Source organism: Otolemur garnettii, unplaced genomic scaffold (genome assembly GCF_000181295.1).
Source record: "Otolemur garnettii isolate 467f Iridium unplaced genomic scaffold, OtoGar3 scaffold00058, whole genome shotgun sequence".
Lineage (NCBI taxonomy): Eukaryota > Metazoa > Chordata > Mammalia > Primates > Galagidae > Otolemur > Otolemur garnettii.
In genome coordinates this window covers 11054569-11067910 of record NW_003852453.1, presented here as the reverse complement: position 1 = coordinate 11067910, position 13342 = coordinate 11054569, and the positions used below count along the sequence as shown (strand labels likewise).

The window sequence follows — 13342 nt, the reverse complement described above, 5'->3', positions numbered from 1 at the left end:
TTTCCCTACTATCCACTCCCAGCAAGACAAGGGGAAAAAAAACAAAGAAAACAGCTATCTTTCACCAGGAGACCCTACCTGGAGTCATCACTCTGGGGGCACAGTAGAGAAGTGGTGGACTACAGGAGCCAATGAGGAGGTCTAGAGCTGAGGAAAACCAACACAGAAGGCAAGTGCATGGGAATGGGAGGGGACTGACCAGCCAGCCCACCCAGAGGTCAGGGTGTAGGAGGGAGATGTCCTGCAGGATTTGGGGCTAAACTTCTCATTGGGGCTGCCTTGGAAGACTTTAACAAGTGAGTGGACTTGAACAGTTTCCAGTGGCTGTGTCTGAATACTGTGTAGAGAGGATCTCTCATTGGCCTAGCTTCTAGCTGGTCCATTATTATGGGAAGGTCATATTGGGAGAAATGGTCCCCAGGGTCCTAGTGCACTGGCCAGTTCTGGTGCACCTGATGAGCTTGAGCAGCGACTCTTGGGGTAAACTGAGCGGCTCCTGCACCACCCCTAGGAATTGTTGTCAGGGGGCAAGTGAGATATGCCTCGTAAGGATTCAGGTAAGAGTTTTAAGACCCCAACCCCATGGGGACTGAATGCAGACGACAACCAGGTACTGACTGAGGGCAACTAAGTCAGGAAGACAGAACTCAAACTCCTTGGCAACTAAAGCATGGCTTCAGGCATATACTCTGTCTCCTAACACTATAGTGCCACCTGGTGTCCAGGCAAAATACACACACACATACATGTATACAGTTATACATACATATACATATATACATTTCTATTATTTTTTACATATACATATATATTTCTATTATTTTTGCTCCCTTTCCCAATTTCTTTTTCAAGTAAGTTTTTTTTCTTTTTGTTGTTGTGGTGGTTGTTGTTGTTTTGGGTTTGGGGTTTTCTGCTGGGTTTTTTTGTTGTTTTGTTCTTGTTGTTGTTGCTATTATTTGTTTGTTTGTTTCATTATATTCTTAATCTTAATTTTTACTTTCTTGAATAGCAAGGGCTCCTCCATTTTTGTTATGGTATTTCAGCCCCTTTTATTCACTCTTTCTTTTTTATTTCTCTCCTTTTATCTCTCTTTCGGTAGAGATTTTTCTGCTTTAATCATCTTTCCCACAGAAATTTCATACAATATCTATTTTTTTTTCTTTTCTCCAGGTACTGGGGGGAGGGGGAATCACAGCATTGCTCTGGCTGGGAGGTCACAGCAGTGGTCTGGCTCAAGGAGGTCATGAGCTCATGGTTCAGGGTGTCCTGGTGTCCACTGTAACATACTGCTGAATTTTTCTTTCTTTTCTTTTTTATCTCCTTCTTCCTATATTTGGCAGAGGTAGGGGGTATTGCTTTTCCCCAGGCTGGTAAGCAGCCAAGGGACCTACCCAGACAAGCTCCCCAAAGTCCTGGATTTGCAGGTGTGGCAATAGCACCCTGCCAAACAATACCATTTCTCTTATTGCTTGCTTCCTCACTTTCTATCCTTCTTCTTTTTCTTTAATTCTTTCCCTTAATCCCCCTTCTTTTTTTCTTTTAATTCTCTTCTTTCTTTCCTTTTCTCTTCTTTCTCCCTGCTTGTTCTTTACCCTTCTCTTCCTTTTGGCCATAGACCACAAAGCCACTTCAATACTTAAGCTCTGAGACAAGGTAATTTAAAGTGAATGAGACAATGAGAAGGAAAAAGTAGGGCAAAGAAGTGAGCAAGAAGAAAACACACATGCGGGGGAACCAACAGAAAAATTCTGGCAACATGAAAAACCAGAACAGAACAAACCCACCAAGGGATAATAAGGCAGCTACTGAGGAACTCACCTATAAAGGATTAATGAAATTGTCAGAAAGGGAATTTAAAATATGGATGATAAAGGCAATAAAGAGAATTAATTAGAAAGTGGAAAAATAGCCAAAAATATGGATGAAATATAAGAAGAACATAGAAAGGATATGGTAGAGCTTAAGGAATTGAGGGAGTCAATTAGGGAACTTAAAGATGCAGTAAAAAGTATCAGTAACAGATTAGACCATGGAGAAGAAAGAATCTGAGAGTTAGAGGATAAAATTCTTGAGCAAAACCAGTTAGTTAAAGAAGCAAATAAGAAGAGAGAAAAAGCAGAACATTCACTCAGAGAATTATAGGACTTCATGAAGCATTCAAACATATGAATTATAGGGATGCCTGAAGGGGAAGAAGGACATCCCAAAGAAATTGAAGCTCTATTGGAGGATATCATATATGAAAATTTCCCAAGTTCACTAAAGATTCCAAAACACTCCTTTTACATGGGTATCAAACCCTGGGTTGTCTCAACACAGAGCATCTCCCAGACACATTGTAGTGAACCTGTCCAAACTCAAGACAAAAGAGAAAATTCTGTAAGCAGCCAGGAGTAAATGCCAACTGGCCTACAGGGACAGATCCATCAGGGGGACAGAGGACTTTTCAGCTGAAACTTTCCAAGCCAGAAGAGAATGGTCATCTACTTTTAACCTTCTTAAACAAAACAATTATCAACACAGAAGTCAGTATGCTGCAAAACTAAGCATCAAAATTTATGGAGAAATCAAATTATTTGCTGATATGAAAACACTGAGAAAATTTGCCAAATCAACACCAGTTCTATAGGAAATACTTACACCTGTTCTCCATACTGCCCATCAAAACGGACAACTAGCAGTGTAAATATCCAGGAACTACAGGAAGAAAACCCAACTTCCACAACCGCATAAAGGATAAAACTAAGCAATGGACTCTCACAAAATAAGATGAATAGAACTCCACCACACTTATCAATGCTCTCAATAAATGTTAATGGCTTTACTTCCCCACTGAAGAGGCACAGCCTGACTAAATTGGATTAGATAAAAAAAAGCACAAGCCATCCATATGCTGTCTCCAGGAAACACCTAACCTTAAAGGACAAATCAAGAATCAGCATAAAGGGATAGAAAACAGTATTTCAGGCAAACGGAAATCAGAATAAAGGAGGGGGTCACAATCTTATTTTCAGATACAAGTGGATATAAAGCAACTAAAGTTAAGAAAGACAAAGAAGGGCACTTCATAAAGGTCAAAGGGACAATACAGCAAGAAGACATTTCAATTTGAAATATATTTATGCACCCAATTTAAGTGCTCCCAGATTTATGAAATATACCTTGATTTGTCTGAGCAACATGATACCCCATAACACCATAATAGTTTGTAACTTTAACACTCCTCTGACAGAACTGGACAGATCTAAACAGAAACTAAGCAAAGATACAAGAGACTTAAGAGTGACCCTAGAACAAATGGGCTTAACAGACATATACAGAACACATCATTCCAAAGCTAAGGAATATATGTTCTTCTTATCAGCCCATGGAACATACTCCAAAACAGACCATATCTTAGGATACAAATTAAACCTCAACAAAATTAAAGAATCAAAATTATACTTTGTATCTTCCTAGACCACAAGGCAATAAAAGTGAAACTCAACTCCAACAAAAATAGTCCTCCCTGCACAAAGGCATGGAAATTTATGCTGGATGACAGTTGGGGCAAGGAAGAGATAAACAGGGAAATTGTTAAACTCCTTGAACATAACAACAATGAAGCTAAAAATCAGCAAAACCTGTGGGATACTGCAAAGGCAGTCTTAAAAGGAAAATTTATTGCATTAGATGCCTATATTAAAAAAGAACAGAAAAAGAGCACATCAACAAACTAATGATCATCTTAAGGAAATGGAAAAGTCAGGACAATCAAATCTAGAAGAAGAAAGGAAATAACCTTAATTAAATCAGAAATTAATGAAGCGGAATACAAAAGGATCATTCAGAAAATTAATGAAACAAAAAGTTTGTTCTTTGAAAAAATAAATAAAATTGATATACCTTTAGCCAAATTAACTAGTAACAGAAATGTAAAATCTCTAATAACCTCAATCAGAAACGATGAAGAGGCAATAACAACAGATGCCACAGAGATACAAGAGATCATCTCTAACTACTACAAGAAACTTTATGCCTGGAAATTTGACAATGTGGATGAAATAAACCAATACCTAGAATAACACCCTCTCTCTAGACTTAGCCAAGAAGAAAGCCTAGCCTAGCCTTAGATCTCTTAAATAGACCAATATCAAACACTGAGATTAAAGAAAATAACAAACTGCCAACAAGAAAAATCCCCTGGACCAAATAGCTTCACACCAAAATTCTACCAGGCGTCCTCAAACCATGGCCCACAGGCCACATGCAGCCCACCAAGGACATTTATCCGGCCCACCGGGTGTTTTTGCTGCCACTGCCTGTCCTGCTTAGCAACCGACTCATCCCAGGGCCCACAGTCCAGCCCTCCAATGGTCTGAGAGACAGTGAACTGGCCCCCTGTTGAAAAAGTTTGAGGACCCCTGTATCAAGCCCCCAAACAAGAGCCTATACTCATACTGTAGAAACTTTTCCAAAACATTGAGAAGGAAAGAATCTTTCCCCTACACATTATATGAAGTAAACATCACTCTGATAACAAAACTGGAAAAAGACCCACTTAAAAGAACTACAGACCAATTTAGCTAATGAATATAGATGCAAAAATACTCGACAAATCTTAGCCAAGAGATTATAGCTACACATTAAAAAAATTATACATCATGATCAAGTGGGGGCCATCCCAGGGATGCAAATCCATAAACGTAATTTACTGTATTGATAGAAGCAAAAGCAAGGACCGTATGATCCTCTCAATAGATGCAGGAAAATGCATTTGACAAAATTCAACGTCTTTTTCTACTAAGAACACTTAAGAATATAGACATAGGGTCAGGCCCAGTGGCTCACGCCTATAATCCTTGCACTCTGGGAGGCCGAAGTGGTTGGATTGCCTGAGCTCAGAAGTTAGAGACCAGCCTGAGTCACAGCAAGACCTCATCTCTAAAAATAGCCAGGTGTTGTGGCAGGTACCTGTAGTTCCAGTTACTTGGGAGGCTGAGGAAAGAGAATCACTTAAGCCCAAGAGTTTGAAGTTGCCATGAGCTGTGATGGCATAGTACTCTCCTGAGGATGACAAAATGAGACTATGTCTCAATAAAAAAAATAAAAAAGTAATGTAGACATAGGTTGCATATTTATTAAACTGGCTGAAGCTGTCTATGAAAAACGCACAGAAATATCATACTGAATGGAATAAAACTAAAAGCTTTTCCACTTAAAACTAGAAACAGACAAGGCTGTCCTCTATCACCACTACTATTCAAGATAGTGCTGGAAGTTCTAGCCAATGCAAGAGAAGGATATAAAGGGCACACATATGGGGGCAGAGGAGGTCAAACTCTTGCTCTTTGCTGATAATATGATCATGAGAACCCCAGAGATTCAACTATAAGACTCCTGAAAGTGATCCAGAAAAATAGTAATGTTAATAGACAGCTTTGTATATGCCAATAACAGTAAACTTGAGAAACTGATCAAAGACACAATTCCTTTCACAGTACCTTCAAAGAAAATGAAATACCTAAGAATATACCTAACACAAAAGAGGGTAAGGACCTCTACAAAGAGAATTATGAAACCCTAAGAAAAGAAATAGCAGAAGACATTAACAAATGGAAAAGCATACCATGCTCCTGGCTGGGAAGAACCAACATTGTGAAAATGTCTATACATCTGATCCTTGATAAACCAAACAAAAGCAGACACTAGGGAAAAGAATCCCTATTTAATAAATGGTACTGGGAGAACTGGATAACCATATGTGAAAGACTGAAACTGGACTCGCACCTTTCACCCTTTACAAAAATTAATTCAAAATAGATAAAAGATTTCAAGCTAAGGCATGAAACAATAAAAATCCTAGAAGAAAGTGTGGGGGGAAACTCTTAAAGATATCAGTATAGTGAAAGATTTTATGACAAAGACTTTCATGGCAATTGCAACAACAAAAATAAACAAATGAGACTTAATTAAACTGAAAACTTCTGCACAGCTAACGACACAACTATCAAAGCAAATAGACAACCTTCAGAATGGAAAAATACATTTGCATAGTACAGATCTGACAAAGGTTTGACAACTAGGATCTATAGAGAACTCAAAGTAATCTATGAAAAAAGTGCTAACAATCCCATCTACACTGGGCAAGAGACATGAACATAACCTCTAAGAAAGATAGACTAATGGCTAACAAACATGAACAAATGCTCATCATCCCTAATCATCAGAGAAATGCAAATCAAAACCACACTGAGATATGGCCCAACCCCAGTGAGATTAGACTACATCAAAAAGTCCCAAAGTTGCAGATGCTGGACTGGATGTGGAGAGAGGGAAAAAATTTTACACTGTTGGTGGGACTGCAAACTAATACAGCCTCTTTGGAAAGAAGTATGGATAATTCTCAAAGAATTCAACTTAGATCTCCCATTTGACCCCACAATCCCACTACTAGGCATCTACTCAGAAGAAAAAAATTATTTTATCGTAAGGACATTTGCACTAGATTGTTTATTGCAGCTCAATTTATAATTGTCAAGTTGTGGAAACAACCTAAATTCCCATCAACTCAGGAATAGATTAACAAACTGTGGTATATGTATACTATGGAATACTATTCAGCCATAAAGTGACTTCACATCTTTTGTATTGACCCAGATGGAGTTGAAACACATTCTTCTCAGTAAAATATCACAAGAATGGAAAAGCAAATATCCAACGTACTCAATACTAATATGAAGCTAGTAGACAATCTAATTCATGCCCCATAGGAGAAAAATTCATTTCAATTCAAGTTGGGGGGAGGGGAAACAGAGAGGGGGTAGAATGGAAGTGTTCCCACTGAATGGGCACAATGTAGAGAGGTATGGCACATCTTTTGGCTGCAGGACATAACTACAAGAGGGACTTTACCTAACAAATTCAAATATTGTGACTTGGTTGTCAAGAAACTGGAGAAAATAATGGTTACATGCACACTGTGAAATTATAAAACAGAAGGCAATGTGCTTTACATATTTCAAAGAAACATTCAAATTAATAATTATAATTGTTTCAATGGTTATAAGTGACATATTAACATGACCAATATTATAAATTTGACTATTTATTTTTCCCCTTTTCTGTGGATAGCCCAAGGAATCGGGTACAGATCGCAGAATTTGAGAACATAAGAGGAGCTTACAGATTACTGAATAAAATGTTTATATCATGCATATGAGAACTCTACAGCCCTCTGAAGTAAAGTTCCCTTCTATAATTAGATTTTTTAGCTCCTTTAGGTCAGACATGTAGTGTTTTTTATCAGCGAATCCCACACCATATTTGGTCAGTGCCTTACACAATATAGGTTCTGAATAAATGTTTGTAGACTAAGAGAAAGAATAAAAAATGTGTAAATAAAAGTCGAGGTAATTTTTGCTTGAGAAATGCATATTTAATATTAGACAGCACAATGGGCAGCTTTTTAATATGGCATTTGAAAGCAAGACGAAAAGCCTATAAATATCTCATCTTCTCTGAAATAGCACCATATGTAACCATAGTATAATGTTAAATAAATTTTATAACAAATAAGTCCATTTTTGATGTAAATTAATAAATTTCCTTTTCATATTATTTTTAGCAATCTAGGTCCTTAGCCTTTACTTAATGATGATGCACTTGATTAAATAAAATGAAAGAAAAATGAAAGTTCTTTCAGACATTAAAATGAATAATGAGTTTAGACTTAATCCAAAAGCAATTTGACTTTAAACATTCATATGAAATTAAATGAGCCATTGAATTTGCTATATAAGCAAGCATTAATCTTATCAAGCTATGAAAACTAGAAAGTTATACAGTGATCCATTAATTTCAGAGCCTAATACAAGGTCTGTTTAATGTCTACACTCCATTAAAAAGTCTTATTCCACAATATGAGTGCTTTTTCATAAAAGTTTAAACCCCAATTCATTTTTTTTACTGCTCCAATCATGTGATAATCGCCTCTGACAAGATTATGGCTGCAAATGTGAATATAGTATGTAATGTCATGTGAAACAAATTTTGTTCATGGCCAGCTTCCATCAAAAAAGGAGGACATTTATATCATTGGCAGGAATGTGCATATAAATTATTCCAGCCCACTCCCCCTCCATTCAAGGGTGTTTCCTTTGGATAAAGTGGTTTTCTAATTCCTCCATTAAGTGGATAGATATCCTTGTTACATAGACACAAATTCTTTCACAGAATCACACAAGTCAAAAGCAGCATCCCTGTACACATGAATCATATACTATAAGCAATTGTAATTCAGTGCCAAAATTAAGAAACATGTTTATGTTTACACTTTTAAAATATTTCTCCATGTGAAAAAAATGAATCATAATTTCATTGTAAATTTTCATGTCTCAATTTTTAGGTCCATATGTAATCAGCCCAGTTTATACTTGAAATGATAATTGAATAAAAGTTAAAGAAAAAAGAGTGAAAAGAAAGCAGTACTGTATTGCTTTATAAGATATTTAGCTAGACAACAAATTTATAATGCCATTCTACATGCATTTCATCTTGAATGACATTTCATTTTCATAGCATCAATGTTGGAAGGTATGGTGGGAGAAGAGAGAACAGGTTTTAAAGGGATTTTTGCTGGCAGGCAGGGTCACTCCATCAATTTTATTACATGCCATATGACAAACTGATCAATTATTGCATAATCATGAAGCTGGAGCCAACAAAGTGAAATGTGTTGAGAATATGACCAAGGCAGTATGGACTCACGTGTATTATTACTTCTTTCATCGTATTGGGATTAGATTAATAAATTACTATTAGTTCTTATTATCTAGAGACTGGCTAATAATTCACAAGAGGCTTGATATTTGATCTCTAAAACTTACAGAAGTAAATTTAAATAATAAAGTCTATTATTAATGAAGAAGGATTTTGTGGTGTAAGAAAGCAAACTATTGCAGAAATTTTTACAAAATTAGCATGACTTACAGTATCTATTCATTCATCCTTGGGCAGAGAATTTAAGATCTCTGTGTTCTGTCTCCTTAAGCTGGCCCAAGTGGCTGCCCCAACTAGCATAGCACAGCACTCCCAAAGGGAAACTATCAGGGGGCTAACCAAAGGTACAAGGTCAAATGATTAAGTTCATGAACACATCCTAGAAAAAGTGCCACATACCACACTGTGGAATATCATGACTATGCTCACCAGATAGCCTAGGAAAGTACTTCAAAGGTGACCATAGTGATATTCAGCAATTAAGTATATAGCACTTCTTCTAGGAAGAGTTCGTGAACTTAATTGTCTGCTTCATATATTTTATTTCTTTGCACTCATCACAAAATTTAAAGCTACTTTTCACAAATGTTAAGTATTCATAGACACTTGATGCTCAGTATCTCGACATTTTGGGTTTTCCTTTAAAAAGAAAGTACACAATTTTCACTTTGAAATTGGGTAAACATGAGTTGCATAGTTTAAAAGAAATTTTAAATAAAAGAGTTGAGTATCCAATATACTTCCATCTATGAACCCTGGAAAGTTATCACAATTGTAAACAAACAAATTTCCTAATTTGAGAACTGAAATCTTTTAATATTTGGAGAAGACCCTCTTTTGTTAAGTCTTAACAGAATGCAATGCTGCCAAATATCCTTCCAATAATTTATCATTTTTTCAGAAGTTAGCCAGAGTTGTTTCCATGTATCTACAACAAAGAACTCAGAGTGGCAAATTACTTCTTCTGTACTTCATTTCCCCCTCTCTAAAATTGGGTATGTTATGACCCATACTATCTACCTATGGGACTAAGGGGATCAATGACATAATGGAAATAAAATTATCTATATTACAACTGACACGTAGTTAATCTTCCACAGTAGTTTCTTTTTTCCTCTTAATATTTTTTGGTTTTTTCCCTCTTAACATTTTTTGCAAATTTTTTGAAAAGATTGAAGAGAAGTCCAATTTTAGAATATCTACTTTCTGTAAAAATGGAAATGATTTGGGGTATGGTTTTTTATGAAACAGAGTTTTGCTATGTCACCTGGCTAGAGTGCTATGGCATCATCATAGCTCACAGCAACCTCAAACTCTTGGGTCCAAGAAATCCACTTGCCTCAGCCTCCCTGAGTAACTGGGACTATGGGATGTGCCACTACAGTCAGCTGGTTTTTCTATTGTTAGTAGAAACAGGTCTTGCTCTTGTTCAGACTAATCTCAAGCTCGTGACCTCAAGCCATCCTCCTGCCTCGACCTTCCAGAGTGCTGGAATTATAAACATAAGCCACGATGCCCAACCAAAATGATTTCTTCTTCTTTTTTTATTTATTGTTGGGGATTCATTGAGGGTACAGGAAACCAGGTTACACTGATTGCATTTCTCAGGTAAAGTCCCTCTTACAATCATGTCTTGCCTCCAAAAGGTGTGGCACACACCAAGAACCCACCCCCCTCCCTCCTTCCCTCTCTCTGCTCTTCCTTTCCTCATCCCTCCCTCCTTCTTTCTCTCTCTGCTCTCCCCTTCCCCCCTCACCATGTCATTAACTATCCTCATATCAAAATTGAGTACATAGGATTCATGCTTCTCCATTCTTGTGGTGCTTTACTAAAACTTATGTCTTCCACTTCCATTCAGGAGAATACAAAGGCTATAGTCTCTGTTTTTTTTAATGGCTGAATAGTATTCCATGGTATACATATACCATAGCTTGTTAATCCATTCCTGGGTTGATGGGCATTTAGGCTGTTTCCACATTTTGGCAATTATAAATTGAGCTGCAATAAACAGTCTAGTGCAAGTGTCCTTATGATAAAAGGATTTTTTTCCTTCTGGGTAGATGCCCAGTAATGGGATTGCAGGATCAAATGGGAGGTCTAGGCTGAGTTCTTTGAGGTTTTTCCATACTTCCTTCCAAAAAGGTTATATTAGTTTGCAGTCCCACCAGCAGTGTAAAAGTGTTCCCTTCTCTCCACATCCATGCCAGCATCTGCAGTTTTGAGATTTTGTGATGTGGGCCATTCTCACTGGGGTTAGATGGTATCTCAGGGTGGTTTTTATTTGCATTTCTCTAATAATTAGGGATGATCAGCATCTTTTCATATGTTTGTTAGCCATTCATCTGTCTTCTTTAGGGAAGGTTCTATTCATGTCTCTTGCCCATTGATATATGGGATTGTTAGCATTTTTCATGTGGATTAATTTGAGTTCTCTATAGATCCTAGTTATCAAGCTTTTGTCTGACTCAAAATATGCAAATATCCTTTCCCATTGTGTAGGTTGTCTATTTGCTTTGGTTGTTATCTCCTTAGCTGTATAGAAGCTTTTTGGTTTAATTAAATCCCATTTGCTTATGTTTGTTGTTGTAATTGCCATGGCAGTCTTCTTCATGAAGTCTTTCTTCAGGCCAATATCTTCCAGTGTTTTTCCTATGTTTTCTTTGAGGATTTTTATTGTTTCATGCCTTAAATTTAAGTCCTTTATCCATCTTGAATCAATTTTTGTGAGTGGAGAAAAGTGTAGGTCCAATTTTAGTCTTTTACATGTGGATATCCAGTTCTCCCAGCACCATTTATTGAATAGGAAGTCTTTCCCCCAAGGTATGTTCCTGGTTGGTTTATCAAAGATTGGGTGGTTGTAAGATGTTAGTTTCATTTCCTGGTTTTCTAGTCAATTCCAAATGTCTATGTCTCTATTTTTGTGCCAGGACCATGCTATCTTGACCACTATGGCTTTGTAGTCCGCCTATAATCTGGTATGGTGATGCCCCCAGCTTTGTTTTTATTACTAAGAATTGCCTTAGCTATACAGGGTTTTTTTCTGGTTCCATACAAAATGCAGAATCATTTTTTGAAGAATCAACATTGTTAAAAATTCTATACTTCCCAAAGCAATCTACCTATCCAATGTCATCCCTATTAAAATACCAATATACTTTCAAGATTTAGAAAAAATGATTTGTTAATATCCTCTGCTATTTCATTTCTCAGGATTTCATAATTTCCTTTATAGAGGTCCTTTACCTCCTTTGTTAGGTGTGTATTTCATTTTCTTTGAAGCTATGGGGAAGGGAGTTGTGTCCTTAATTAGCTTCTCATCTTGACTGTTATTGACTTGTGGATGTTGATTTTATATCCTGAGACATTACTGTATTTCTTTTTCACAGTTTTTGGCTGGGGCTGGGTTTGAACCCACCACCTCCGACATATGGGGCCAGTGCCCTACTCCTTTGAGCCACAGGCGCCACCCCATTACTGTATTTTTTGATGACTTCCAGGAGTCTTGTGGTTGAGTCTTTGGGGTTCTCTAAGTATAAGACCATATCATCAGCAAAGAAGGAGAGTTTGACCTCCTCTGATCCCATTTGGATGCCCTTTATTTCCTTGTCTTGCCTAATTGTATTGGCTAGAACATCTAGCACTATGTTGAATAGTAATGATGACAGAGGACAACCTTGTCTGGTTCCTGTTCGGAGAGGAAAAACTTTCAGTTTTACTCCATTCAGTAAAATATTAGCCATGGGTCTGTCATAAATAGCTTCTATCAGTTTCAGAAATGTGCCACATATGCCCATACTCTTCAGTGTTCTAATCAGAAAAGGATGCTGGATTTTATTGAATGCTTTTTCTGCCTCTATTGAGAGGATCATATGGTCTTTGTTTTTGCTTCTGTTAATACAGTGGATAATGTTTATGGACTTGCATATGTTAAACCAGCCTTGCATCTCTGGGATGAAACCTACTTGATCATGATGTATGACTTTTTTGATGATAAGCTGTAATCTACTGGCTAGGGTTTTGTTGAAAATGTTTGCATCTATATTCATTAATGAAATTGGTCTGAAATTCTCCTTTTTAGATGGGTCTTTTCCTGGTTTTGGTATCAATTTTTTGGAATAATTTCTGGAGTACGGGAATAAGCTCTTGCTTGAAGATTTGATAGAATTCTGGTGTGAAGCCATCCAGACCAGGGCATTTTTTTTGTTGGAAGATTTTTTTATTGTTTCTTTTATCTCAGTGCTTGAAATTGGTCTGTTCAGGAGCTCTATTTCTTCCTGGATAACTCTAGGGAGATAGTGTGATTGCAAATATTGAACCATTTCCTTTGCATTATCAAATTTCTGGGCATAGAATTTCTGGTAGTATTCAGAGGTGATCTCTTGTATCTCTGTGGCATCAGTTGTTATTTCCCCTTTATCTTTCTGATTGAGGTTACTGGAGATTTTACTTTTCAATTTCTAGTTAGTCTGGCCAAAGGTTTATCTATTTTATTTATTTTTTCAAAAAACCAACTCCTGTTTCATTAATTTTCTGAATGATTCTTTTGTTTTAAATTTCATTGATCTCTAATTTAATTTTGGAT

General features: G+C 36.9%; 1 pseudogene; it reads left to right on the top strand.

The window, feature by feature from the left end:
• The first annotated feature begins 410 nt into the window (after window positions 1–410).
• The window catches only part of LOC100941985, a 31613-nt pseudogene continuing 18681 nt past the window's right edge, over window positions 411–13342 (top strand).